The sequence below is a fragment of the Helianthus annuus genome, chromosome 10 (assembly GCF_002127325.2).
Source record: "Helianthus annuus cultivar XRQ/B chromosome 10, HanXRQr2.0-SUNRISE, whole genome shotgun sequence".
Classification (NCBI taxonomy): Eukaryota; Viridiplantae; Streptophyta; class Magnoliopsida; order Asterales; family Asteraceae; genus Helianthus; species Helianthus annuus.
In genome coordinates, this window is record NC_035442.2 from 169,208,445 (window position 1) to 169,224,949 (window position 16,505).

General features: G+C 39.8%; 1 long non-coding RNA gene across 1 annotated transcript; it reads left to right on the forward strand.

Moving 5' to 3' along the window:
* LOC110883479 lies at window positions 1-1,627 on the forward strand. Its single transcript, XR_002560489.2, has 3 exons — window positions 1-85; window positions 599-665; window positions 1,471-1,627. It is a non-coding gene; the product is annotated as an uncharacterized LOC110883479 (long non-coding RNA).
* The last annotated feature ends 14,878 nt before the right edge of the window (window positions 1,628-16,505 follow it).

Consider the following 16,505-nt stretch of genomic DNA (forward strand, 5'->3'; position numbering starts at 1 on the left):
TAAATCTGCAAATTGAAGCCTCAAACTTGTTCCAAATCAAGTTCTAAACACATATTAGTGAACACCTCGTTGTAAGGATCAAAAGGTATGTAAAATTTAGTAATTTTGTTGCATCACAAATTCTAGGTTAAATGTGAAACATGAAAAATTCAGCTTGATTACTGATGCATGGGTGAAATTAGAAGGGTTATGAGGATTAGAAACAAGCCCTAGATGATTTCATGACATGACCTTGTATAGGACTTGTAGGATTTCACAATCACCATTGTAGGTGATTAAAGAACTTCAAGAAGCTTGTTAAATGCTGAAATCATAACTCTTGTTTTTGCATAATCTGAAATTAGGAAATAAGTTCTGAAAAAGATGATGTCAAGATGCATGCAAAAATTACTATTATAGTGAAATTTGATGTTGAATCGCAAGTCATGAACTTGTTTATGAATGTAGAAAAATCTGACCCACTAGGTGTTTGTTGAAATGCCTAAGTGAGGATTTAAATGTGGAATTTGGATAAAAACGCAGATTTGATAATGGTCCATAATGATGTGATTGTGGTCATAAAAAGAGTTCTAAACATGTTGTAAACTGGAATTTTTAGGCAAAGAGTCCGGATCGTCAAGCGGACAAGCCGAAAGGAATCCACGGGGAAAGGGTGCGCTCTAAAGGTACGAAACTATTACCTCGTTACATTAAGGTTAACTATCATTCTTATGATATAGTGAAAAGCATGATAAACATGATAGGACAATGTGTCCTGAAAGTGATTGTGTTTCTTAAACAAGTAAACGGGTCAAAACAAGTGAAAGACATGAAATCTTGTATATCCTTAATGGCGTGTAAATTTAGTACCCAAACGGGTCAAACAAGTTTTAGTAAAAAGCAAGAGGCAAGACACTATTACATAATGTACGTTTTACATGACATGCAAGCCGTGTAGATATTACCATAAGCAAGTTAAGAAACTTTGCTCTTGATATAGGAGTTAAAGTTTGGATATTTGAAGCATGACGATAGTACAAACAACTAACTAAATGCCTTGTAAACTAGTTGTAAGTTAATCCGTAGACATGCCCATATAAGAATAATCGAGTATTGTCATAGGTAAAATACAAGTATGGAGTAATTAGCCATGTCGCTTAACAAATTATGCAAAATTAAGATGTTTCGACGCATAAAAGAATCAGCAAAAACTGCATTTGAAACAAGGGAGTTTTGTGCAGGGCTTACCGTAAATTACGGTAGTACCGTAATTTACGGTGGTCTGCAAATCTGTTACGGTGGAATCCTACTGTTTTACGGTAGGCTCCAAAATGTCCAGAAGCCACCGTAACTTACGGTGTCACCGTAAGTTACGGTGGAGCCCTGTTTGATAAAATTTGTTTTAATCATTTTCTTGAACAAGTGTTCGGACCTGATTCGAATACGTAAATTTCCAAGAATGATAATGCTAATGCTTGTTTAAAATGTTAGTTTTCAGGTGCTCAAGAAAAGGATGATGATCAAGTAATCGAGTCGAACCGAACACACAATACTACGCTTCCGTACTTGGTCCTTGTTTTGTAACTATGTAGACACTAGTAGTTTTATTTTGAACATCGTTTAGTAGGTTAAACGTGTAAATGTCGTATTAAATGGGTCTCAAATCTTGAAAGTTTTTGTGAAGTCTACTTTTGGTATAAATTGTAAGGCTTACTTGCTGTTAAAAACGGGTATTATAATCAGAGTGTTACAAAAATGAAAGAAAATATCTCCAAAAATGGAATTCTTAGGTTTTTTAATTTTTAGCAATCTAGTATTTTTTTAAGTTAAGTTTTTTTTTTAAGTTATGTAATGTTTTTTACAAGTTATGTAATGTTTAAAAAAATGTTGATTTTTTATTAAAAAAACAAACAATAAAATAAAGGAGGGAGGACCATCCTCCACATCCTTGGTTCATCCTTAGGGCAGGTGGGGTGGAAGCCTAACTCCCCGTGATGGAATATTTCACCCGTGAAAGAATGCTAAACACCACCCCCTCTGTTTTATATCACTCGTGAATTTCATTACGCGTGGAAATTATCACGGCATGAAGAATGATTTTTGTGAGGGGGTGTGAGGGTTTATTGTTGGGTGTTGTGAGTGATATGCATTTCCACTAAAAAAAGTTATAAGTGATAGAATAATGGTTGATGACATGGCGGAACTTGATTGGATGTTGTGAGTGATGAGTGATCACCCCGTGTTTTTGAATGTCAAAGTCAAAGTCAAAGTCAAAGTCAAAGTCAAAGTCAAAGTCAAAGTCCAAGTCAACCTTGACTTTCTTTGACTGTAAATAGTCTATTTTATGTTTTATTTGTATTATGTGGAGTAAGTGTTGTAATCAGAAAGGATCGAAGCAATCGAATGTTTAATCGACGCGAAGCGATTTACGACTGTGAATAGTAAGAAGTAACAATGCGATAAAGTTAACTAATCACTAATCAAACCGATCTAACTATTATCGAACTCGAATCTCGAATTATGCGAACCTTGGTTGTTGTATTACGTGTGTGTGCCTTATGTGTTACCTGTGCGTGTTTACTTTACGTTTTGTGTGGTAATCAATCGAAACTCGAAACTCAAATCAAATACGATCGAAATCGAACTACGACGAATGGTAAAATTAGGACAAGATGAATTATAGATGATTGTATGTTAGATATAGTAGTTGGGACTGAAAGTAATTTGAATAGGAAACTCTATCGTACTCGTATCGTCTTCAATCGAAATCGGGATAAAAAACTGTTGCAAAACACTCAAAAGGGGGTCACCGATCGAACAGGAGACACTGATCGAACAGGCCAGCCGATCAAACCAGCTGTTCGATCGAGCAGGCCAGCCGATCAGGATGTCTGTCCGATCGGTTAACACTTTCCTCTTTTGGAGCCTATAAATAGGGCTGTCATTGTCATCTTTACCACTTTTGGAAAGCTCTGACCGACCAGCTCCTGTTCTTCACCTTTTCTCAGATTTCTCTCAACTCCGGTAAGTATTCACTCTAAATCTTGTACGTTCTTGATTAAAACATGCTCCTACACCTTTATATCTTTCAAATCTTGATTTCTAACCGTGAAATCATCAATTACATTGGTCAAACCTCGCCTGGTAACTGTCGGGACCTTGATAGGGTGTTCCATGAAAGGATGACCCATCGGAGATCTCGATTGGATGGTTAGGAGTACCCCTTGCAGGCTCGACGGGATCTGTATCCTCGTCCATATCCACAACATTATCTTCAGAAAAGTGATCCTCTGGTCCTAAAGGGTTATACCTAATGCGTGCGAAGTGTAGTATATTTTTGATGTATATTTTAAGCCCTTTTTACACTTTTAGCCAAGTTTTAAATTTATAAAACACGATATTTACTAACACTAAACACACATATGGGCAAGTGCACCCATCGTGGACGTAGGATAGCGTTGGTAAGATACCGAGGTCGTCCAAGGACACAAGAGATTTTAGTACCGGTTTATCCTCAACGTCTAATCAAATCAAAAAGTTAGAAAAGGTTTTTAAACTAAGAAAATAAAAACTAACTAAATACTGAAAAATAAAATAAAAATAAAAACAGATAGACAAGATGAATCACTTGGATCCGACTCGTGTATTAGTATAACCTTTGATTATTTTCGCACTTTTGCACTTGTTTAAGAGATTATCTTAGTTATTGTAGTAGGCCCCTCTTTTGAAGGCGACGTTACCCTCAACCCAGTAGTTTGAGTCAGCAAGGATACAATCCTAAAGGGTTGGATTATTGGAAGATAATGAATTAAGTTATTAATGCAAATTATGGTAGGCCCCGCTTTTGGCGGTGATGTTACCCTCGACTAAGTAGTCTGAGTCAGCAGGGATACAGTCCTAAATAGCCGGGTTATAGTATTAATAGTAGTTAACTTATGAGGGGGTCAAAGAGTTTGGATCCCCGCCATCCAATACCTATGGGCATTGAAGGAGATCCTCCTAAATTTGACCCAGGTCCCTTGCAGGACCTCTAAACGCTGAACAAGGGCAAGACCCTTACCAAACCGTTCCCTTAACCCCCGACCAGGTAGCCAACATACCTCCATATAGACCGTGGAGATATGAATGGTGAAAATCTTTTATTTTATATAGACAGTAAAATAACGCCAAGACACCACGGACAAACGATAAGGAAAGATCACCTTTAACATAAGCAACTAGTTATTAAAGTCATTAATACAAAACCAAATAAAAAGTGCAAAAGATTAAAAATAAAAAGTATTATACTAAACACTTGTCTTCACCAAGTGATGTAAGAGACTTAGGCAAACATGGCCTTGATTGTCAAGAACTCTTACGATCTATCTTGGATCCCGAGACGACTCACACACTCTATGATGGACAATGGATGATGGTGGTGGATGATGGTGTTGTGATGGTGGTGGGTGGTGGATGAAGTGTGAGAGAGGTGGTGTGCCAAGGGATGAGTTGAATGGAAGCCAAGCACTCCTATTTATAGGCTGAACAGAAGGCTGGACACGCCCCCGTGCTCGTCTGACAATCTCTCTCTTCATTAATTGTAATTCGCAATTACAATTAATGCGCCTGCTGTACTTTCGCCACGCCCCCGTGTTCACTGGACACGGCCCCGTGGTGGGCAATAGAAGCTTCTATAGGTTTGTCTTTTATGCTGCTTCTTGGGCACGGACCCGTGCTGGCTGAGCACGGGGCGTGTTCAGTCTTCTGCCTTCTCTATTTTGCTTGGGAGGATGCCGAAATTCTCGTTTTAAATTAAAAAGGGCGTTTCGGTCAACTTTTAAGCATTTAACGGAAAGGTGTAAAAGACTCGGACAAACAACGAACCGGTCACAGAGGGTTATACCATCATGTAACCTGGTCCTAAGAGAGTCCTAAGGCATATCTAAATCATACTTTAACGGGTCAGAACTGAAGTCAAAGCAAAAGTCAATGCTTTGCGACTTTCGGCTCCGAACCGGGTCAAAACAGTAAATGGTCGGATCAAACAAGCTTAGACTAGTTAATATACTTATTATCATGTTTTATGAGTGTTTAAACAGGTTACATATCATCTACATTACAGATTATGCATGAAATCGCAAAATAGCATTTCTGTTGACTTTTTCTAAGCACGTTTGACTCGATATTTGGACTAGTTAGAGTGGGAATCAGTGGGTGCCCTTTTAGGGGTTTAAAGCCCACATGATTACCAACATATAACTATCTTTGATTCGACAAACCACTGGACCATTTGTGATTTATCGCAAAGTCAATCGTTAATTACGACGGATTGACTTTTAAGCTAAACTATGCATAAACTAAGCCACAAAAGGGTAGGCATACTTACAGAAGCTTGGTGCACGACTAGGAATGATGGGAGAATGCTTTAGAGCTCCAGAAGTGAACTAGAATGCAGGTTTGAGCTGTGATTCAATTGTGCACAATGCATTGGCTTTTATAGTGAATTTCCATGCTTAAGATCATTACAACTCACTCTAGGATTGCTCATGGATGATCAACAGGTGTCCTATAGTGCTAGGGGACATGTAGAGGGCGCCCATGCTTCAATTAATGCACATAAGATCGTTCACAAGCTCAAACAATGAATCTGTCCAAGAATTCTGCATCTGGGACCTTCACGCGGCCCGCATTAGGATTCAACAACTCGGACGCGGGCCGCATGAATCCTAAAGTCAGAAATCAAATCCGCAGGTGGCGCGCGGCCCGCATTAAATCACCCATAACCTTAACGTGGCCCGCATTAGACCTGATTTCCAAGATTTTCAAATCTTTTGTAATGATTAACCTGACCTTTCGGTTTCGAAGGGGTAACTTTGCGATTTGGCCCTCGATTATTTACAATTAAGGGCCTCGTGACTTTTACCCGCATTGTTAAGTCCCCGGTTAGTTTAATTACTATCCGAAAAGCCTTAACTTTTATTGTTGACGCTTTTAACCCCTCGCATACGAATTTGATCATAACTTTCTTGTTTTAAAACGGAACTTCGCGAAATTTATATCGTATATCCTAGTGAGCGTATTCTACGGTTACAAAGTCTCGGGTTCGTCAAAGGGTCACTCAGAGGTATAAATTAAACATGTTGACCCAATTAACCCCTGTAGCTTGTAATCTCTCACTTTCTTCCGCGTTTCGCTCCGTACCATCCATGATTTATTCGTTTAAAGGTACGAGCATCATTCAGGGTTACTATACAGTATATTTACCCCTCGTTGACATTTTTAACCCTCGAATTTACATACTTTCAAGGTTTGTCAACTTTAGTCCTTTATTTAGGATTTAATACCACGTGTAATCTAATGACACGTGTCAACACATTATTGGACACAAAATTTCGAGTTGTTACATCCTCACCCCCCTTAAAATAAATCTCGACCCGAGATTTACTGAAATAAATAAGGGTATTTTTCTTTCATCGTGGATTCAACCTCCCACGTGAATTCGGGACCTCTGCGGGCATCCCATTTGACCTTAACAATCGGTAGATGTTTCCTTCGAAGCTTCTTTATCTGTCGATCTTCAATCGACAAAGGTTTTTCCACAAATTTATATGCACATCTGTATGTGGTATTACCAGTGATTTATCAGCGAAGCAATTCTTTAGATTGCAGATGTGGAACACATTGTGAATTCCATTGAGCTCCTCTGGTAAGTTTAACTTGTAGGCAACTGACCCGACACGTTCGATAACCTCGAAAGGTCCTATGTATCTCGGGCTTAGTTTGCCTTTCTTACCGAAACGCATCAACCCCTTCCAGGGTGATACTTTAAGTAACACTTTTTCACCTACTTCGAAGTGAAAATCTTTACGCTTTGGATCTGCGTAACTCTTCTGCCTATCTCGGGCAGCCTTGAGACGGTCTCGAATCTGGACAATCTTGTCCGTTGTTTCGAAGACTATCTCTGGTCCTGATAATTGGACATCTCCAACTTCCGCCCAACAAACAGGCGATCTACACTTTCTACCGTATAATGCCTCGAAGGGCGCAGCCTTAATGCTGGTGTGGTAGCTATTGTTGTAGGAGAATTCGATTAATGGTAGGTTCTTATCCCAACTACCACCTAAATCGATAGCACATGCGCGTAGCATGTCTTCCAACGTCTGAATAGTACGCTCACTCTGACCGTCTGTCTGAGGATGGTAAGTTGTACTAAAATTCAAACGTGTGCCCAAAGATTGCTGGAAGCTTTTCCAGAAATGAGACGTGTATCTAGTATCTCTGTCGGAGATAATAGACACAGGTATGCCATGTAGGGCTACAATCTTATCAATGTATAACTAGGCTAACATGTCGGAGCTATAAGTCTCCTTGATGGGTAAGAAATGTGCTGACTTAGTCAGTCTATCGACTATAACCCATATTGTGTCATTTCCTTTCCTTGTCTTGGGTAACTTGGTAATAAAATCCATAGTTACGCATTCTCACTTCCATTCGGGAAGTTCAGGCTGTTGTAGCAAGCCTGACGGCTTTTGATGCTCAGCTTTGACTTGCGCACAAGTCAAGCATTTGGCTACATAAGCGGCTACAGACTTTTTCAAACCTATCCACCAATAATTTGCCTTTAGATCCTGATACATCTTATCAGCTCCCGGGTGAACAGAATATTTGGAACTATGGGCTTCCTGGAGGATAACATCTCGTAGTCCTCCATAAATTGGAACCCATATTCGTCCATTTAATCGCAAAATTCCGTCCTTGCTAAGAGTTAACTGCTCCTCAGTTACCCCTAGCTTCTCTTTAGGATAGTTAGCTTCCAACACAGCTTCTCTCTGTGCCGCTAACAACCTTTCAATCAAATTATTCTTCACTTCAATGCTCTTGGCATTGATTCGGATGGGTTTCACCCTTTCCTTTTGACTTAAGGCATCAGCGACTACATTCGCCTTGCCTGGATGATATCTGATTTCACAATCATAATCATTTAAAGTCTCCATCCAACGGCGTTGCCTCATGTTTAATTCCTTCTGATTAAACAGATGTTGAAGGCTCTGATGGTCAGAATAGATCACAAACTTGATACCATACAGATAATGCCTCCACAGTTTTAGTGCGAACACAACAGCACCTAGCTCCAGGTCATGGGTGGTGTAATTCTTCTCATGCACCTTTAACTGTCTCGAAGCATAGGCAATAACCTTGCCTTTCTGCATAAGTACGCATCCCATGCCAGTGTGTGATGCGTCGCAGTAAACTACGAACTCTTCGGTACCTTCAGGCAATGTCAGTACAGGCGCGTTGCTCAACTTTTGCTTCAGAATATCAAAGGTGTCACACCCTGACCACGTAAAACAACAAAACATGGCGGAAACGTCGGGGAGTGTTGTAACAGAATCATTGTTTCACAACCATGGATTAAACAAATTTCGTTTTATTGAATTAAATGAGTTACAATGTCTTAACAATAAAGAAACATAACAAAAATTAACTAGTCTTGCATCTTTTAATGTCACTAAGGTTTCGTCCAATCCTATGTGAGCATGTATCAATATCATCATCAAATATCATCAACTATTGTACCTGAAACACATGTGAAAATACGTCAGCATAAAAATGCCGGCGAGTACATAGGTTTTATGAAAAATAGGATCCATGACTTAGGTTTAAGAAAATGTTTAACCAAAAACTTGTCATGAATCCAGTTTAAGTGTTTGCTTTTATAAAACGTTTGAAAATCGATGATAGATATGTATAGTTAAAAGAATGATGTAAGGTTAAATGAATAACCAGGTAAAAATGAGTTTGTATAAAACAAACTGTTTTGTAAAACAATGTCTTGTGAAAAATATGTTATTTGTGTAAAAATGTATAAATCCAAATGAATGATTTAAATAACGCCACGCCATGTAATATAATACAAGCACTTATATATAGGAAGTACCAGCGGCGTATCCACCATGCTTGTATCACATTACACACGTCTCGTTACTCAAATCACTTACCCACATAAACCACCAATGTAAATTGCCCATGTCTAAACCGTTGTCAAATGTCAATCAAGTATTGTGTAAACAAAATGTCATGTATGGCAAGTGAAATATGTAACAACCAAACCATAGGTAAGAATGCACAAACAATGTACTAAGTATGCGATGGATGGACATACATAGCATGATACCAAGTATAAGATGTCTTGTAAAACGATGTACTAAGTATGATGAACATACATAGCATGAAATGTTATGTAAATCGATGTACTAAGTATGATGAACATACATAGCATGAAATGTTATGTAAAACGATGTACTAAGTATGCACACAATGGGCATACATAGCATAAACATAATGAAATCATGTACTAATAGTGTACTAATGAACATAGCAAGTATATGATATAAAAGCATGAAATCATGAAAGTAACAAGTAGGCACATGTGTTTCACCCCAAAATGTTTGAAAAACAGTAAAAGAGGGGTCTATGTACTCACCTGAGGGTGCTTAGAAGTCTTAGGATAACCACCAAGTAAAGCTAGAAGATCACGGAATCAAACGGCACCTATATAGGTATCTACATTAATAAACGGACCTATCGGAGGATCGGGTAGTACAAGGGTTCGTAAACCAAATAAGTATGGGAACTTATGTAATATGGTTTGACAAAGCCTACTTACTAAAACGAAACCTATCCTAAGTGCTTTTGACCCATTACGACCCGTTTAGGTAGCTTACGCCACTTTAACGCGTCGTTTGCGTAAAACGCGTTTGGAATGCCTAACTAGTCCTATGACAAGCAAGATATGCCTTAACATGTTTAATATTGTTGTTAAATCAGTTTAGATGTCAAAAATTTCGTTACATAGACTTAAAATGAATTTATGCGTAAAAAGGGCATTTTGGTAATTTACCTAAGGCATATAAACTACCTATCATATAACTAACTAAACGTCGTGACCATAAGGTATAACCTCGGAAGGTTATTCCCTATATAACTATGGTCACCTAATGTGTTTGGTCGGATCCTAAAGATCGACCAATGGGTCGGGTTCGTAAGCATAAGCGATTGATTAGATCGCTTACCTTTACGACCCTAAATAAGCACAAATCTAAAAGCGACGAGCTAAACATGCTAGAACATGTTTAGTAAAGTTAGAAAACAGGTTTGGTATTAAAACAAACGGTTTTAATACCCTAGAGTAGTTTGGTTACAAAATACGCGAGAAAACGCATTTTGGCCGAAACTACGACTCGTCACTGAGCCTAGATAACGTGGTAATCAGTACGTATAGTTACTAGGGACTATAACCATCGTGATTACGCTCACGTTATGAAGTTCAAACGAACTTCGCATTGACCATAAACTGGTTAATGTAGAAAGTCAAACGCAGTTTGACTTTAACGCTAAAACGAATGAAAAACGCGAAAGAATACTTACAGAAGGTCCCCGCAAGATTCGAACCCGATTCACTCTCAGGTAGGAAGCATATACTTCCACTTAGAGAGTGTAGAATCAGATTCAAATGTGAGGAAGAATTAAATGGGTGAGGGGTATTTATAGATTTCCTTGAACCGTTAAGATCGTTCGTCGAAAAACGTGATTTGATCTAGACCTTACATGTGGGCACATGGTTTTCAAAAACCATGGGAGCCCCTAATGTGGACTATGTTCATTGAATACCATCCCATGGTTTTGCAAAACCATGGGTGAAAACCATTAACACTTCAAAATGGACTAGGTTCATTGAATCTGCCAGAAATTTCAAAAATGGTCCCTACACTTGTAAAACTTGATTTTTTTGGCACTTTTAAACCCCTTTAACCTCATTTCAAGGCTCTAAAATGATATTAAGTATAGGGAACTTAAAATATGCTCAAAGACATCACGGATGTCAGTTCGTTTGGTCGTACGGTTGCGTTATTCGCTTAATTACGACGGGAGTCGTAACGAACGCAAAAACGATCCGAATTAAGCGACGAATGGAATTTATCATACCAAACACTAAAATAAAATATTTTAATGCTTACATAAATTTTTGGATGTCCGGAAGTATTCAGAACGTAAAATATGCGCGAAAATGCAAACTTATGCACTTTTTGACGCTTTTAGTCCCTGAATGAGCATAAAGTTTATTTTTGCGCACCAAACACCTCAAAGCCTATTTCTAAGCTATGTAAAGGATATTTAGGGCATATTTAACTTATGATAAAGTTCCGGAAGGTCTGTTACAGTACAAATTGACATACTTTCGTAGTTTGTCGAATTTAGTCCCTGTAAGCGAATAAACTTGATTTCGGCATACCAAACCATTCAAAACTTATTTCTAAGTTATGTATGGGTTATTTAAGGTATGTTAAGCCTATTTCACTGTTCCGGAGTGTTTGTTGCATTAAACTGGTTATATTTACGCATCAGATCGCGTATAACCTTCCAGAAAGCGATTTAAAGCCCGAAATCGAACAAGAATTGATATGTGCAAAAGATACACATGTTTATACAAATCCCAACTAAGAAATACAATATTTCATTGGTTTGGTATTTTTTTGATGGTCGTGGTGACACAGGTGTCACAAAAGGACTCTTGCTGCTTAGGGCCCCAAATGAACTTTACTTTCTTCTTGGTCAAGGAAGTTAAGGGCGCAGCAATTCTTGAAAAATTTTCGATGAAACGCCTGTAATATCCTGCTAACCCCAGGAAACTACGAATCTCTATAGGCGTCTTTGGATCTTGCCAATTCATGACAACTTCTACTTTAGCGGGATCCACTTGGATACCACTCTCGCTGACAACATGTCCTAGGAATTGGACTTCTCGAAGCCAGAAATCGCACTTAGAGAATTTGGCATAGAGTTTCTAATGATGCAGGAGTTTGAGAATACAGCGAAGGTGTTTCTCATGGTCAGCTCGGTTCTTCGAGTAGATAAGAATATCGTCGATGAAAACGATGACGAATTTGTCTAAGTACGGCTTGCAGACGCGATTCATGAGATCCATGAACGCAGCCGGCGCATTAGTGAGCCCAAAAGGCATCACTAGGAACTCATAGTGACCATAACGAGTCCTAAATGCGATTTTATGTACGTCTTCATCTCTGACTTTCAGCTGATGGTAGCCTGACCTCAAGTCAATCTTCGAGAAATAACTTGCCCCTTGTAATTGATCGAACAAATCGTCGATCCTCGGCAAGGGATATCTATTCTTTATCGTGACCTTATTAAGCTCGCGATAATCGATGCACAGACGCATCGATCCGTCCTTCTTCTTGACAAACAGGACAGGTGCTCCCCAGGGAGACGAACTAGGTTTGATGAAACCTTTAGCTAGCAGTTCATCCAGTTGGATCCTCAACTCCTTCAATCCTGAATTCCACTTGCCTATCTGGTGGCAAACCAGGTAGATCTTCAGGGAAAACTTCTGGATATTCCGAAATGACGGGAATGTCTCCTATCTTCGGTTTAGGCTCATCAAAAATCACCTGTGCCATGTAGATGGCACAACCCTTCTTTAGACATTTAGAAGCCTTGAGCATAGTCACTTGCTCAGGCAATCCATATTGGGTATCTCCCCGAATGGTAAGCGATTCACCAGACGGAGTTTTTATCACCACTTGCTTTCTGTTGCAGACGATTTGGGCCTGGTTGTGAGATAACCAGTCCATACCCAGCACTATGTCAAAACCGGCCAATTTAAAAGGAAGTAGAGATAGAGGAAAAGAGTGGTTCTTAATGGATATCACACATCCATCTAACATAGTAGAGACAGTTTCTATGGTGCCATCTGCTAACTCTACCTCATAGTTTACACTCAAGGTTTTGACAGGCATATTCAGAAATTTGCAAAATTTATGATCTACGAAAGACTTATCAGCGCCTGAATCAAAAAGTACTCTTGCAAAGATATCATTTACGAGGAAAGTACCTATGATTACGTTATCGTCTAGCACTGCTTCTTTCGCCTCCATCCTGAAGACTCTCGCATTGGTCTTCTTGGCCTCTTCAGGCTTCTTGGCATTTTTAGGGCAGTTGGTTTTAATGTGCCCCTTCTCGTTGCAACTGAAGCAAGTTGCATCCTTTATCTTTTTGCAATCCACGGTCTTGTGGTCTTTGGACTTGCATAACCCGCAAGCATATGACTTCGACTGAGTCTGCGAGTTCGATTCGAGTCTACACTTTCCAAAGTGATGTCTCTTGCAATTCTTGCACTTGGGCTTCTCACCAGACTGTTGCCCATCCTTCCTTGACTCAGACCCTCTCTTGTTGTCACCGTTTCCACGGTGCTTCTTGCCCGGCCTTCGTGAACTCTCATCTTCACGCTTTCTCTTCTCAGCCTCTTTGTTCCTTAGCGATCTTTGTCGGACCGCATCCAGAGTAAGGGACAAAGATATGTCGGCTACAGATCTAAAGGTCGCTGGCTGAGAGGCCTTTACGCTTGCCTTTATCTCGGGGGCTAACCCACCGATAAAATGAGCTATTCTCTTTGGCTCCGGGGTTACCAGATACGGAACCAACCGGGACATTGTGTTGAAGCTCGTGAGGTAAGCTTGACAGTCAAGGTTCGTCATAACCAACGATAGGAAGTCGGTCTCGATCTTTTCAACCTCATGTTGAGGGCAGTAATTTTCCTTGATGAGAGAAATGAATTCCTCCCATGTCATGCTGTATAGAACAGCCTTTCCCGAGGCCTGAACCAAAGACCTCCACCAAGCCAGGGCCTCGCCCTTGAATGATTGTGAAACAAACTTTACCACATCTTTCTCTACGCAACCACTGATGTCCACCACGGTGTCCATCTCGTCTAGCCACGTCATACAATCTACCGCGCCTTTCTCCCCAGTGAAGTCTCGGGGTTTGCATGATACGAAATACTTGTAGGTGCAGCCCCTGGCGCGAGATGCATCAGTATACACTTTTTCTGGACGGACACTGTTTTCATTGGATGAGTGATTATCATCGTCCTTTTTAGGCTTAGACGGTGGTTTGCTGTGAGATTTTGAGTGGGTTTTCGGCTTTGAGTGTGGTTTAGATATGGTTCTGCTCCGGGATTCAGTATACTCTTCGTATTGTCGATCCAGGGCTGCCTTAATAGCACCGTCGACAAGAGCTTTTAATTCAGCGCCCGTCAGATGAACCTGGGCGTTATCGTATTCATCTTCTTTCGAATGACTATTCTCCTCATTTGGATCGGCCATTGTAACTTGAATCTGCTACAGAAGATAACGAAAAAGTTTTATTTAGGAGTTTATTATGGAATTGTCTTTTATGGCAATTCATTAACCTGGTAAACAGAGACCATATCTGGTTAATTTGTTACTCACTTTTATTTAGGATTTGAACATACTTATCCTAATTACAAATAATATTGTTAGTGGCATAAAAGCCTAGTCACGAAGACGTTTTTATAATATTAGCTGGAATTACAGAGAATCAAGGCATGAAGGTTTGAACCATAGTCCTTTTACCTTTTCTGACAGGGAGTCATAGACTACCACTGCCTTTTGTCTTATATGACAATAATTATGGCCCGTAGGCACTACACCACTAATGGATGTTTATAAGTCTGGCCCGCAGGCACTACATCACTAATGGATGTTTATAAGTTTGGCCCGTAGGCATTACATCACTAATGGATGTTTAATAAGTTTGGCCCGTAGTCACTACATCACTAATTGATGTTTAATAATTGATCATCTTTATTGACGATTTAACCCATGATTTATAAATCATTAATTTGGGCTTTGAAATCCTTAGAAGGATTCTTATATAAGAATGACGCGTGCGATTTTAACGAATCACATCTGCCATGAACGTTAACATGTTTACAGAGGTTAACTGGGAATCCGAATCTTTTAAATCAGGTCTTACCATCTTGGCCGGGTCTTATAAAGACACCTGGCTAGGTTTCACTCTTAAGATTCTTTATTTTGGCAGATTTAAATTTAAAAGGAATGATTTTTGATTTATTTCATATATAATAACAAAATTGAAATTCATAACATAACATTCCATAAATTTCAAATATGATTACACGCTGCCCTAAACGGGACTTTTTAAATAAATAAATACCTACGCAGAGGTTTGTAGAAAAACAAGTCCACGCAGGGACCAAATACAAGATAGATGTCCGCGCAGGGACTAAAAGATAAGTCCACGTAGGGACTGAAATACTATAAATGTCCACGCAGGGACTAAATTGTAATAGTAAATACAACGATACTTAAGGAGACTAATGGTCTCATTTCTTCCTCCCTTTTAGTAGGTTTGCTAGGCCCTTGAGAAATCCACGATTACTCTTACGTTCTTGTTCGAAGTCTCGTTCCACACGGTTTAGGCGGTGGAGTGTCTCTTCTTGCTCCGGTGGAGAAAAACGTGGCTGCTGCGACGGTTGCTGAACCGGAGGTCTAGGAGGTATTGGATACCCATGAGCTGAGTAATCTGGTCTCCAAGAGGTTCCATGGAGAGCATTGTAATTAGCCGCTACCACATATGGATCGGCATCATAGTTATAGTTGTAATGCGTGTGAATCGGCTGCACAAACGGATTGTACGCGGTGGAAGCGTCGTACGCTGGTATCGGATTGTCATATCCGAATGGTGGCGGAGGTGGTGCAACTGGTGCAGAATTCACCTCTGCAGGGTGACCAGAAGGTTCCCCTAATTGTGGTTCTTATTCAGGCACTGACGGAAAGTGACTCGCACTCGAGTGACGAGGGGTGCTGAAATGGAATTCCCCTCCTCGGGTGGACATCCGTGCGCCTGATCTTCTACGCCTTGGCAGATCTGGAATTACTGGTTGAACCGGTGGCGGTGGCGTAACTGCCACAAACCGCGAATCCTCGGAAGGATCCTGTTGTTGCTGTTGGTCGTGAGGCGAGAAATGATGCGATGGTGTGAAGTACCAATTACATTGGTCAAACCTCGCCTGGTAACTGTCGGGACCTTGATAGGGTGTTCCATGAAAGGATGACCCATCGGAGATCTCGATTGGATGGTTAGAAGTACCCCTTGCAGGCTCGACGGGATCTGTATCCTCGTCCATATCCACAGCATTATCTTCAGAAAAGTGATCCTCTGGTCCTAAAGGGTTATACCTGATGCGTGCGAAGTGTAGTATATTTTTGATGTATATTTTAAGCCCTTTTTACACTTTTAGCCAAGTTTTAAATTTATAAAACACGATATTTACTAACACTAAACACACATATGGGCAAGTGCACCCATCGTGGACGTAGTATAGTGTTGGTAAGATACCGAGGTCGTCCAAGGACACAAGAGCTTTTAGTACCGGTTTATCCTCAACGTCTAATCAAATCAAAAAGTTAGAAAAGGTTTTTAAACTAAGAAAATAAAAACTAACTAAATGCTGAAAAATAAAATAAAAACAGATAGACAAGATGAATCACTTGGATCCGACTCGTGTATTAGTATAACCTTTGATTATTTTCGCACTTTTGCACTTGTTTAAGAGATTATCTTAGTTATTGTAGTAGGCCCCTCTTTTGAAGGCGACGTTACCCTCAACCCAGTAGTTTGAGTCAGCAAGGATACAATCCTAAAGG